At 37.4% G+C, this 12,243-nt stretch overlaps 1 protein-coding gene and 1 non-coding gene across 6 annotated transcripts in view; one reads left to right on the forward strand and one right to left on the reverse strand.

The window, feature by feature from the left end:
- PDE4D (phosphodiesterase 4D) overlaps nucleotides 1-12,243 on the forward strand; it is a 1,386,129-nt gene that overhangs the window by 401,970 nt on the left and 971,916 nt on the right. The gene's annotated exons all lie outside the window — the stretch shown is intronic.
- Nucleotides 3,036-3,142, reverse strand: LOC123790614 (U6 spliceosomal RNA). Its single transcript, XR_006779142.1, has one exon. It is a non-coding gene; the product is annotated as a U6 spliceosomal RNA (small nuclear RNA).

Genomic DNA, 12,243 nt, shown 5'->3' on the forward strand with positions numbered 1-12,243 from the left:
TAAACATTTATGGAAGTTAAAATAAGAATGTGTGCTTTTTTAGTAGCATGTCAGAGCTTTTCCTGAAAATATCAGGCGAAAGTATCTGACGTGGATAATAAAACAGTTTCTTCTGTAAAAACAGAATGAAGGCAAAGAAAAAGAATGCTACTACACTGTTACTGTATTTCAGGCAGAAATTTTAAAAGTCTGTTATGATAAACATGTTATGAAGAGCAAACATTAATGTATATTATAAAATATCACTGCTTGAATATGAATGTCACTTGATCCCTCAAAACCGGTGACTACAGATAAGGTCCCATTAACAGTGTTGTCTGTCCTAACCTCAGTGTGCATTGGCTCCCCTTTTGCATGACTGTAGCACCTCAGTCTCTCCTGTCCTCACTCTTTCTCCTCCTGTTCCAATCTCCTCCCTTTATTTCTGAGAGTCTCCAGTGTTTTATACGCCCTGCAAACAATTGTGCTCCTTGTCATCCCTCATCCCAGTTCCTTTCCCTGCTGCCCTACGGGGAAGGCTGTCCTTCCAGGCAGGGCCTCATTTTGGTGGTGCCCCATCCCTCTCTCTGTGGATGATGTGTCTGTGGTCTCTGATACCAATACATGCGAGATTGTGGCGGAGCTGACCCTTTGCCCACCTCCATGCTCTATTTTGTCACCTGTACCCTGAAGCAGAACTATTTGTGCTCAGAGTTTTGTTTTGTTTTTAATGAATATAGTTACTTCCTCATTTGACTATAACTCCTTTCTTCATTTGGCCTAAAAACCAAGTCATCATTTGTGAATCTCTTGTGTGTAGTGATGTACGATGTGTTTTAGGAAGAAAGGTGACGGACACCATGACATTCCCCAAACCCCCACTGTATTAGGTTCAGGCTACCATAACACGGTCACATAGAATGGGTGGCTTAAATGACAGAAATTTATTTTCTCACTGTTCTGGAGTCTGGTAGTCTGTGATCATGGTGCCAGCATGGTTGAATTTTTGGTGAGATTTCTTCCTGGCTTTTTGGTAGCTGCCTTGCTGCTGTGTCCTCCTCACGTGGCCGAGAGAGAGAGCTCTGATGTCTCTTCCTCTTCCTATAAGGGCACCAGACCCTTATGACCACATAAGGTCTTAATATCCTCCTAAAGCCCTATCTTAAAATATGGTACCATTAGGGAATAGGGTTTCAATGTATAAATTTGGGGGTACACAATTCAGTCCATAGTACCCACTATTCTCTTGTTTCTTTTTTTTTTTTTTTTAAGATTTTATTTATTTATTTGACAGAGATAGAGACACCCAGCGAGAGAGGGAACACAAGCAGGGGGAGTGGGAGAGGAAGAAGCAGGCTCCCAGCGGAGGAGCCTGATGTGGGGCTCGATCCCATAACGCCGGGATCACGCCCTGAGCCGAAGGCAGACGCTTAACCGCTGTGCCACCCAGGCGCCCCTATTCTCTTGTTTCTTGTTCCTCTCACCAAACGACAACTGCAAATGGAGGTATAAATCTCCCTCCTAGCTCACCTTACAAAGTAAAAGTGTCTGTGCTAATCAACTCAGGCATATAGTGCTGCCACAGCAAATAGCCAAATCACAAATTCCATTTTGGGCACATTTAGGACAACTGTGTATATAACTGGTATCACAGAAGTCATAGCTTCTCTGTGACATGGGATAGTTAACCTTCATTCTGGAATATTCCCTTATCTGCCTCAGGAACCCATTGATGCAAAGTGAACAAACCTTTTAGAATTTTTGAAAAAAATGAAGAGAGTCTTATTCGAGTCCCAGTTAGGACAGCTGCCTGGGATACACAGAATTCAGGAAGAAGAGGGCGCTCCAGAGAAAGAATGTTTAATACAGGGTTATATATGGTTTTCATTACATCAGGAATTACAAATCATCATGATGAAGGACATCTCAGAAAATTACAAGCTTTATCTTACGCTTTTATTATGTGCAAGGTTGCAGATTTTGGAGGTATGGAAATGGAACTTAGGGAAATTTTGACTCTTTTGTTTGAAATGTTTCTTTTAGGTTTTTTGCTAACAAAGCAGATGTATGCTGTATGCTCAGGGCAGACACAGAGCCCATACTTTAAAGTTTGCTTAAGTTATTCTGACCATGGTAAATGTTCAAGTGTAGCTTCCCTGGGAGCCCAGGAGCAGGGCCCACAAACACTGAATGTTGAAATGTCCTTTATCACATCCCACCTGTAACTAGCTCTGTGCTATAGCTCTCTACTGCCTGGGGAAGCTGCTATGATTAGGGTTAAGCCTACAGATACACCCTGGAGTTGTGGAATGAAAGACCACAAGTTTGGGGCCAGTCAGACCTGATTCTGAATATCAACTGTATTATTCACTACCTGCCAGGACTTGAAGAGCTATGTACCCTCTCCAACACTGAGTTTCATTCTTCAGCAAATGCAGAATATGCATAATACTTAACCTTGCAGAACTTTTGAAAATTAAAGGTACTAAAGTAGTGTGCACCCAGGATTGTACCTGGAACATGGCTTACTGACTTGTTATATGATTGCTTCGAAGAAGAAAGAGGTGAAGGAGGAATCTGCTTCAGGGGTCCTCTGAAGTCATCAAAATGATCTTTCATTTGCCAGAACAAACTACAGCATTTTTAGAAGCAAGAGGTTGGGAAAACCATGCTGGTAAATTAAATAAGCTGGGAGGTGCTGAAATTCTCCAAATGTTGAAAATTGGGGATCCATCAAGACATAGTGATATTCTAATATAGTTTTTCTTCCAAGCTCAATTAGATTTTCTTAATTTTAGGTATGTTCTTGTATTTACAGAAATAATAACAGTTCATTTATTTTTTTTGAGATGTGGAACAATTGATAAGAAAATTATAGGAGAACTCTAGTGTGTCTTCTTTCCAGATGTTTAAGAAAATAGACTGAGCTTTCCTTCCAAGTTTATATTTGCAAAGCCAGGTGAAGAGACCTATAACTGGGCCCATCCAATCTGTTTTCCTGCTATCCTAGTCTGCCACATAGATTCACCTTATTCTTTTTTCCTTTTTTTTTTTTTTTTAATATGGAATGCTTCACGAATTTGCATGTTGTCCTTTCGCGGGGGCCATGCTAATCTTCTCTGTGTCGTTACAATTTTAGTATATGTGCTGCCGAAGCGAGCTCCAGATTCACTTTAAAGAACACTCATCATACCTCAGTGCAGAGGCAAGCAGCAGGGCTTAGCAGGCGAGCGTGCAAGACACCTCAGCAGTTGTTTTTTTTTTTTTTCCCAGAGTTAAGAGACTCGGGGAACATGAATAAGTGAAATGTGGGCATGTATGAGTGAATACATCAGATGTCAGGGGACTGAATTTATTTGTGTCAAAAGAGAGCAGAGAATGCTATCCATTTATTGCTCTTATTTTTGAAATTGCTTTTCCTCTTTTATTTTGTTATTTTATTGTCTGTGATCATTGCAGAAGCGTCAGAAATTACAGAAAAGCAGAGTGGTTTCTCTGGAAAAATTATAGATGGTGATGGATGACGATGTAATCGTGTGACAGTAAAACGCTGTATTGAGTACTGAGCTCCCCGCTGGATTAGAGAAAGAACACATGAGTAGATAAAAGCACAACAATTTTCTTTTCACTGTGTCTCAGGAGAAAACAATGCAGATCAGCATAGATGGAAGCAAATGAGATTAGTTAAAAGAAGGAACTTAAATAACGTAGACCAAGGCAGAATAATGATTATGAAAGAGATGACTCACCTAATAAAAGCATAAATGAGAAAAAGTGTTGTTTCAACCTAGATTTTATTGGTCCTTTTCCTGAGGTGCTTTTATGCATTAAGCAGGAGTCACACAATACAGAATGAGACAAAGAGTTGATAATTATATGGTTAGCTGAATTAAATGATTCTAGACCCCAAATTAAATATTTCACCTCTGTTTTCTAGGTCAACTGTTTCAGTGAACCAAGTTGGTTGTAAAAATTCTACTAGGCTATCAGGAGATGGCTCAAAAACATCTCCACGAACTAAGTAGAACTACCCTGGAAGAATATGCTGTGGGCAGGGACACACGGTATCTTTTAAAGCATCGAAAAAATTTTAGGGTCATGCAACCTACTCACACACTTAACCACCGTAAGATATAATGTAGAAAGTTCATGGAAAACACAGATTTCATACATGAAAAAAGACTAGGTCCTACACACACACGTATTTGAAATAGCCTAGCTATAAAGGAGTCTGATGAAACATAGATTCTATCTGACTTATCCAGCTTCTTAATAGAGAATAAAGAACTTCTCTGGAGAAAGAAGCTTTTACTCAAAACCTGCTTCTCTGAATCTTTCTGAGTCAAGCAAAAAAAGGAAACCAAAAAGGCCCAGAAGTCACAATGCAAGATGTGTATTTATTAGGATTGATTCACTAGTGTGTTTGGTTTTCCATCCTACATTAAGGCATGGACTTTGCCTGGAGGGTAAGAATTACCTGCAGGTCCTGCTCTTTTTTTAGTTAAGTCAGTGCTGAATGATGCATTAGGTATACAGAACAGCAGTCGCCAAACGGCCTTGAAAACTCCGGCAAAGAGAGCACATTGCATTTCATTATGTGACCCTGATGAGGGATGACATTTATATTAGGATAAGAAATGCCAGTATAATTGAAGGTATTGGAAATGGCCCGTTGAGGAAAGGTGATGAATTATCCATGGATTTAATCTAAGAAAAGAGGTTGGAGAAAAAATAAAGAGGTTTGATTTCATACACAACTTGTTCAAGATACAGCATCTTAAAGGATTTTGAATGGCATGTTCCTAGGTGTTCTTGTGGCCTCTTATTGGTAGGGAGAGTCAAATGAACAAGCTTGAAGGTCTTCCTATTTTAAAGTGGATGAGCGGAAAATGAGATTGCACAGTGGAGGCTGTCTGTGTCTGTCAGTAACGCTGCCTGGATTTCTTCTAATTGAAAACCAGATGAAGAGAGCTCAGATTACCAAAATGATGCTCTGCTTTGAGGGGTACTTTTGGGTAATGGCATAAACTCCGGTGCTAGACAGCTTGGTTTCAAATGCTAGTTCCTCTCCTTAATAGCTATACAACCTTGAGCAAAGTATTTAACCTCTGTTAGTTTTAATAGTCTTCATCCATAAAATGAGCACAATAATAAATCTTACCCCACCATTTTGTTTCAACTATGAAATGAATCAATACTGTTCAAGTATTTAGAGCATTTTTTGGCACAAAGTAAGCCCTCCATAGATGTTAATTGTTACGGATATGCATCTTCCCAAAATGAAAATTGCTTTATTATTTTTCATCTGATGATAAAAGTGATACGTGTTTATGAGACAGACTTTAGAGCTAGATAGGAAGAAGAGAAAAAGTCATTTGGAATCAATTTGCCCTCAGATAACTCCAGTTAACGTTTAGGTATTATCCTTCAAGATAGTTTTCTGTGTGTAAAACACACATAAATGTATAAAATTATGTCACTTACATATCTCATTGGGCCAGTCTCCTGCTGATTCCTACTCCATTCCACCCCTCAAATAAAAATACAGATTAACCCGTGACACTGTCATCTAGCACAATCCAGTGGTCCTCAAAGATTTCATCTTCTATAAATTTTTCTTGAGTACCTCACCCTCTTTCGAATCCCCATTATTATTGTACTATATGCTCCTTCCGTGGGGCCCTTAACACTTTTGCTTCTTTACCCAACAAATATGTATTGAATACTTTTTCTGTGTCAAGCATTGCAGGAGGCGTGGTGTGACAGTGGTCCCTGACTTGATGGAAGCTAAGTCTTTGGGGAGAAAAAAAATGTACTAATCAAATACCCACACACGCACAACTTAGAAATAGTGGTAAATCTTATAAGGAATATTCCAGAGTAAATGCTCTATAATAAATTCATCTATAGGATGAATTCTAAACAATGATAGGAATTAGGATTGTAGAGAGACTATACATGTTATAAATCTGGTTATTGTAAGAATAACAATTAGGAGAAGAGAGAGGAGAATGGGAGGAAGGGAAAGGAGGGTAGAAGGAGAGAATGTGAAAACACTAAGATGCTCTTTTTTTTTTCTTCGAAGTGGAGGAGAGTGAGTTGTCTGCTTTTTCTCACACAATATCTTGTGGTTATATGAAGTTTAATAATTATATCTTCAAGTTATTTTCATTCTGTTGATATCAATTACAATTAAATTTAATAATTTCAAAAAAAATAGTATATAATTCATGTTTTAGGAAAATATTTTTCTCATTTCTTTTTCTCTCTGTCCACCAAACCACCTGTCATAATTCATTCTTAGAAAGATGTCTGGAATCATGTTTACCTAATGTTAATGCTTTCTGTTTGGTGGGGAAATTGTATAGTCGTTTGTTTTCATTCAATCAATTGTTCTTTCCTTTATATGTAAATTATTTAAGGTAAATGTATATCAGCTTTTTAGAAAAGTGGTTTTCCAAGACAAAATCAGAGAAGAAGACAAACCATAAAAGACTCTTATTCATAGGAAACAAACTGAGTGTTGCTGGAGGGGAGGGCGGTGGGGGATGGGGTAACTGGCTCTGGCTGATGGCCATTAAGGAGAGCACGTGATATAATGAGCACTGGATATTATATGAGACTGATGAATCACGGAACTGTATCTCTGAAAGTAGTAATATATATTAATTAATTGAATTTAAATTTTAAAAAAAGGAAAAAAAATGATAAGTGGTTTTCCTAAGAAAAAGAGACTGAGATTGAAACAATTATACCCAAATGGTTATAACAAAACCTTCCTTGAAAGTTGTCTTGAAGATTAAAAATGAGGTATGTAAGGTGCTTGGTACAAAGCCTGAAATACAGTGAGTGCTACATAGGGTAACTCTAACTTACTTGCGAGTTTTGCATTTGATGGACAGAGAGGTAGGGAGCCTCCATGGGCAATGGCTGACACAGTTTGGAGCATTTAGGCTTGAAAATCAAGATGATACAGATGAGGAAGTTCAGAGAATAAGAACAAGGTTCTAAAAAAGTTTAATAGGATAGATATGGAAGAGAAATGGAGCAAAGCAAAGCAATGCATTGGGAAAAACTGGCTTACAGTTTTCACGATCACTCTTGTTTATACCACAGAGGGAAGATAGGAGCCTCTACTGCTTTGTGTTCAGTGATTTGCATACTGTATTTTCCTTATCTCCTCTGTTAAGTCTTTAATCCAAGGTCTTATAATATCATCTCCTGTTTTTTCTTTTAATACTTCCGTAGTTCTGTTTTTTACATTTAAGTTTTAAATTTGTCTGTAAATGTGATTATGCTTATGCCATAAAGGATTATAACTTCATTTTTTTTCTGAATGGATAACCCCTGATCCCATCACCATATACTGAAAAAGCCATATTTTCCTCATCTACTTAAAATGCCACCTTGATCATGATATGATCTCCATGTTGTTGTGGTAATTTTTATATATACATGGTCCGGTTTTGACCTGTATTCTGTTCCGTAATAAATTTGTCTAGTTCCTTGCCAATACTACCTTTGATTGCTGCAAATTTATATGACTCAACATAAAGCTAGTAAGAATGGAAAAGGTAAGATGGATTGGAGGGTTTTTTTTAAAGCAAGCAAAATTGACAGAACTCTGTGGCTGTTTGTATGCTGATGTGAGAGAGCAGAATAAAGCATGACTCCCAAATATCGAATTGTTTCTATTTGATGGATGATTGTCCAATTGTTGGGTTGAAAAAATTTTCTCCATCTTTCAAGATTCTTATAGCTGGACTCTGTTAAATTGGCATGAGACAGATCAACAGGAAAAATCAAGTGTAATTTCATATGTGTGGAGAATCTGCATAAATGTGAGACTCCAAAGACCATCAGGCAAAATGAGTAATATATGTCATACTGAATTAAGGAGGAGGTAGGGATCTGGAACTTCACAGGGAAAAAAAGCAATTCACAGAAGGATACAGAAGAGTAAATGTTTCGACTGTTGAGAAACAATGGGACATAGCCAAGAATTTTAACAAACAGACTTTGCTAAATTCCTCCCTGTCTACCACCCCTGGTTCAAATTATAATGTGGTTATCTATGGTGACAGCTCTCTTACTGGGTCAGGTCCTCTTATCTAAATTCTTTTTTAGGCAGTTAGGGGGAAGGTTAAAGTTTCTTTCTGAGTGTTTGGGTCTTGTTTGTTTTCAGCTTAAAATAATCTGCATGCCAAAGTGGCACATGTTGGGGTGGCCTGCCCTTGGCCCCTACAGCATAAAGGGAAAACAGGAACAGGAGGAATAAAGAAACAGAAGGAAGAGCTACTATGTGGGGAAGGATGGTAAATCAAATTTGAACATGGTACATTTGACTTTCTTGCAAGATATGAGGTAGAGCAGACTTGCAGGTCTTGAGGTATGGAAGTTCTAACTAGAGATACAATTTTTAGGAGTCATCAAATGCAGATTACAGTTAAACTTGTGAGAATAGACGAAATGATTCCAGGAGTGGAATGAAAACAGTGGTTGACGTAGTCTTCAGCCTTGTACCTGGGTGGCTTCTTCTGGTGGCTGATAAGATTTCCCTTGCAGCCCTCTAGCAGATTCCCTAGGCAGCCTTAGCTTATCGGTGCAACCTCTACCCACTGCTGTGGGTCTTTTGAATCTACAGATTTGGATCCATAAGCTCTGCAAATACTCTAACAGTATTTCTGTGATAATTTATCATCTTCAATATTCTCCATTCTCTTATTCCAGGAATATTAGTTGGATGTAGAATCTCTTAGATGAATTTCACTATCTCTTATCTTTCCTATCTTATTTTTTGTCTTTTAAAGAAATTCTAGGGGCGCCTGGGTGGCTCAGTCGGTTAAGTGTCTGCCTTTAGCCCGGGTCATGATCCCAGGATCCTGGGATCGAGCCCCGCATCGAGCCCTGCATTGGGTTCCCTCCTCAGCGGGAAGTCTGCTTTTCCCTCTGCCTTCCCCGACTTGTGCTCCTGCTCTCTCTTTCTCTCTCTCTCTCTCAAATAAATAAATAAAATCTTTTTTTTTTTTTTAAAAATTCTACTTTCTAGGAACTTCTCTCATATTTATATTCTAACTTTTCCATTGACTCTTTTATTTTAGCAAGCCTATTTTTATTAGCTCTTTCTTGTTCTCTGATTGTTACATTACCGTGACATCTTGATCTTGTTATAGTGAAGGAAGATTTTCTTACATTTCTCTTAAGATAGTAGTTGAAAATATTAACAAATTTTCTCCAAATTATTTTTTTCATGTGGGTCATTTTACCTTCCTTCGTTTGGTTCTTTCAAGGCAGGTTTTCTTCAGATTCCTGATGAGCCATGATCATCTTTATTCAAGTTCAAGGGATGAAAAGCTGAATGAACTTGCATTTTGCTTTAGGGGGATGGGGCTGGATTGATGGTTTTATGAAGGATCTGAACATGGCAGATTGTGCAGGACTTCTGTGTGGAGCTATTAGTATTTTCCTTTACTTACTTATATTAATGAAGTTTTTGTTTTTAGTGAAGGGTCTTCAAATATTTCCCTCTTGCAGTGAGAGACGTAATGGCTACCTCTATATTTAGAGACTTAGTGTTATAACTCTTATTATTAGTTACCCTTTTCACTCCTGTACTCTTTCCTGGCTTCACTGTACTTGATGTTTTGGATATCTAAACGTTTTTGGTTGGACAAGACAATCTCAATTTCTTTCTCCCTCATTCATATCCTTTCTAGATACTTCAAACCATGGTTTATTTTACCTTTTTTCATTAAGTATCACTTCTTTATCTGCTTTGGCTCCTTTGTTTGTTAAATATTGTTTTCTGATGATTCTTCAGGTACCTTACTACCATTATGGATTTGTACATTTCTTCCCTGTGGTGGCATCTGTGATGAGAGAGGTAATAAATATATATGACCGTATTCTAGGAGTTTCACACAGGACAGTATATAATACAAGTAATTATAAAATTATACAGTTGTTCCAAGAGCTGAAAGTTTGGGAATCAGGAGAGTTGCTACTAGAATTTAAGAAACCAGGAAGTGCAAAGATTACAGACAGTTGGTACCAGCATTTTCAGATGCCCACAACACAAAAGTGGGCAATTCTTAGCAAAATTCTCAGTGTTTTATGGGCTTTGCCAAATGCATAATGCCATATACCTGCCATTACAGTATCATGCAGAAAAGAGGAAGTATAGTCTTATTGAAAAAACAAGTACATATATTAGAATTTCTAATTTCATTTTGTTTTTAGTTTCCCAAAGAGTCTAGAAACACTGTATCAGTATGGGAGGCACCTTTCAATAAAAATGTATATGTGTGTTTGTGTGTACATTTTTTGTTTGACATAAAGGTTTGAGTTAAGGTAACCATTCAGGATTCTATAACAGTAAATAACTATGACTTGGAATTTATTTTTCTTAATAAAAATGGACAAGGAGGATTTTCCTATTACGGTGTTATCATTTGGCTTCTATCTTATGAATGACAATACTACCTTGCCCTTTTCTTCTCTAAAATGTTACAGGGGATTAAGAGGTTGGCAGTATAGACTCTTTTATTGTGTTTTAACAGTGACCTTGCAGATGTTATTATGGGCTGTTCGAACATTTATGATCTTTCTTTTGCCAGTTCCCTGTTAGCTTTATTCCATAAAAGAGCTTCTTATAGAAATACTTTTCAGTAGGCCTTGTTTATTTTATCTTCTCTTCCCCCAGGAGACAAGTTAAGAGTACAGATGGCATTTTCCGAGGATATTACTTTCATTTTATATCTTTATAAATTTGGATAGACAATTTTCACAATAACAGTGCTAAAATCCAAAACAAAAGAGGAATATTTTACAAAGTATAAATAATTCTTAAAGGGATTTATCATTTAACTCTTGCTTTCTTTGTTTGGGAAACCGCTTGTAGAGTAGTATTCTCTTAGCACCATATAAAATCAGTAGATTAAATGCAGAAAATATAAATAAAATAAATAAAAATAAAACCAAGAGTGCCCAGGGTTTATTACACTACTCATTTTTGTCATACTCTGGTAGAGTTTTAACGATTCTGAGACAGGAGTGAGAGCAATCACCATCACTCAACATGCTCAAAGCTTTCGTTATATATTCAGGATCCTTTAAAATCTCACCATTTTTTCAAGTGTCCTTTATTTTATCTTATTTTATTTTTAAATTGTTTATTTATTTTAGAGAGAGAGCTCACACAAGCAGGAGGGGCAGAGGGAGAGGGAGGGAGAAGCTTAAGCGGACTCAGTGGGGAGCCTGAGGTGGGGCTCCATCTCCCCACCCTGATATCATGACCTAAGTCGAAACCAAGAGTCTCTTAACTGACTGCACCAACCAGGTGCCCTCAAACATCTTCTAAACATCAAATTTTGGCCTCTTGCTTTTCCATGGGTTTAGCTAAACTGAGAGTCAATTCTAGGATATTTTCTTGTAATTTTTCTATACTTTAAACCAAGTATCTAAACTCAACAAGCTATAAAACAGCAGATTTGGAAAATCTCATTAAGTTTCTGTCCAGAACAGTCATACTTACAAAAACATTTTATATCAAAACGATTGCAGTCAGTTGTAATACTGTGTTCCAAACCTAGAGACAGGAATTATGTAACTTAACTTTTCTCTAAATATGTCATCTATTTCCTTCAAGTGAAAAAATGACTTTAGTTATAAGCACCTATATCCAGATCTCATTTAAATACTCTACATGAGCAAAACACTGAAGTTAGGAATCTGGAATCATATTTATATTAGTTATTTAATTCAGTATTTATGGAGTGCCAGATATTGTGCTAGTCAAATACTCTGACCTCAGTGATCTCATAGCTCACTAGTGAGAGAGAACAGCCCAGAAATAAGAAAATAAGAGCAATACAGTGTTCTAAGTGGAAGAGAGAGCTAGTATGCCAGGGCTGGGAAGCACAAAAGGGAGGGGTTATTGAAGAGGAAGGGAATGAAGAAAGGCTTCTGAGAGGAGGTTGGCAGAGCTGAATATTAACAGATGTGAAAGATTTATTTTGGTTGATATAGGAAAGATTAAAGAAGAACATCATGGTGTTTTTGGGCAAAGAAGGCATATTGAAAACACAGACATATTAGCTAAGGCCAGATATATGGAGGAATCCAAGTATTCTAGTGTTGCTAAAACAAAACAAATATGTCATGGAGTAATGAGAGATGAACTTGGAGGGGTTGGCTGAGAGGGCTCAGCTCTCAAGGGAATAATCCTGTGTGTAACATCAAAGGCCTCAGAAGATACTGAAGTAT

This window comes from Ursus americanus, chromosome 5 (genome assembly GCF_024610735.1).
Source record: "Ursus americanus isolate L20-20 chromosome 5, mUrsAme1.1.p, whole genome shotgun sequence".
NCBI classification, from domain to species: domain Eukaryota; kingdom Metazoa; phylum Chordata; class Mammalia; order Carnivora; family Ursidae; genus Ursus; species Ursus americanus.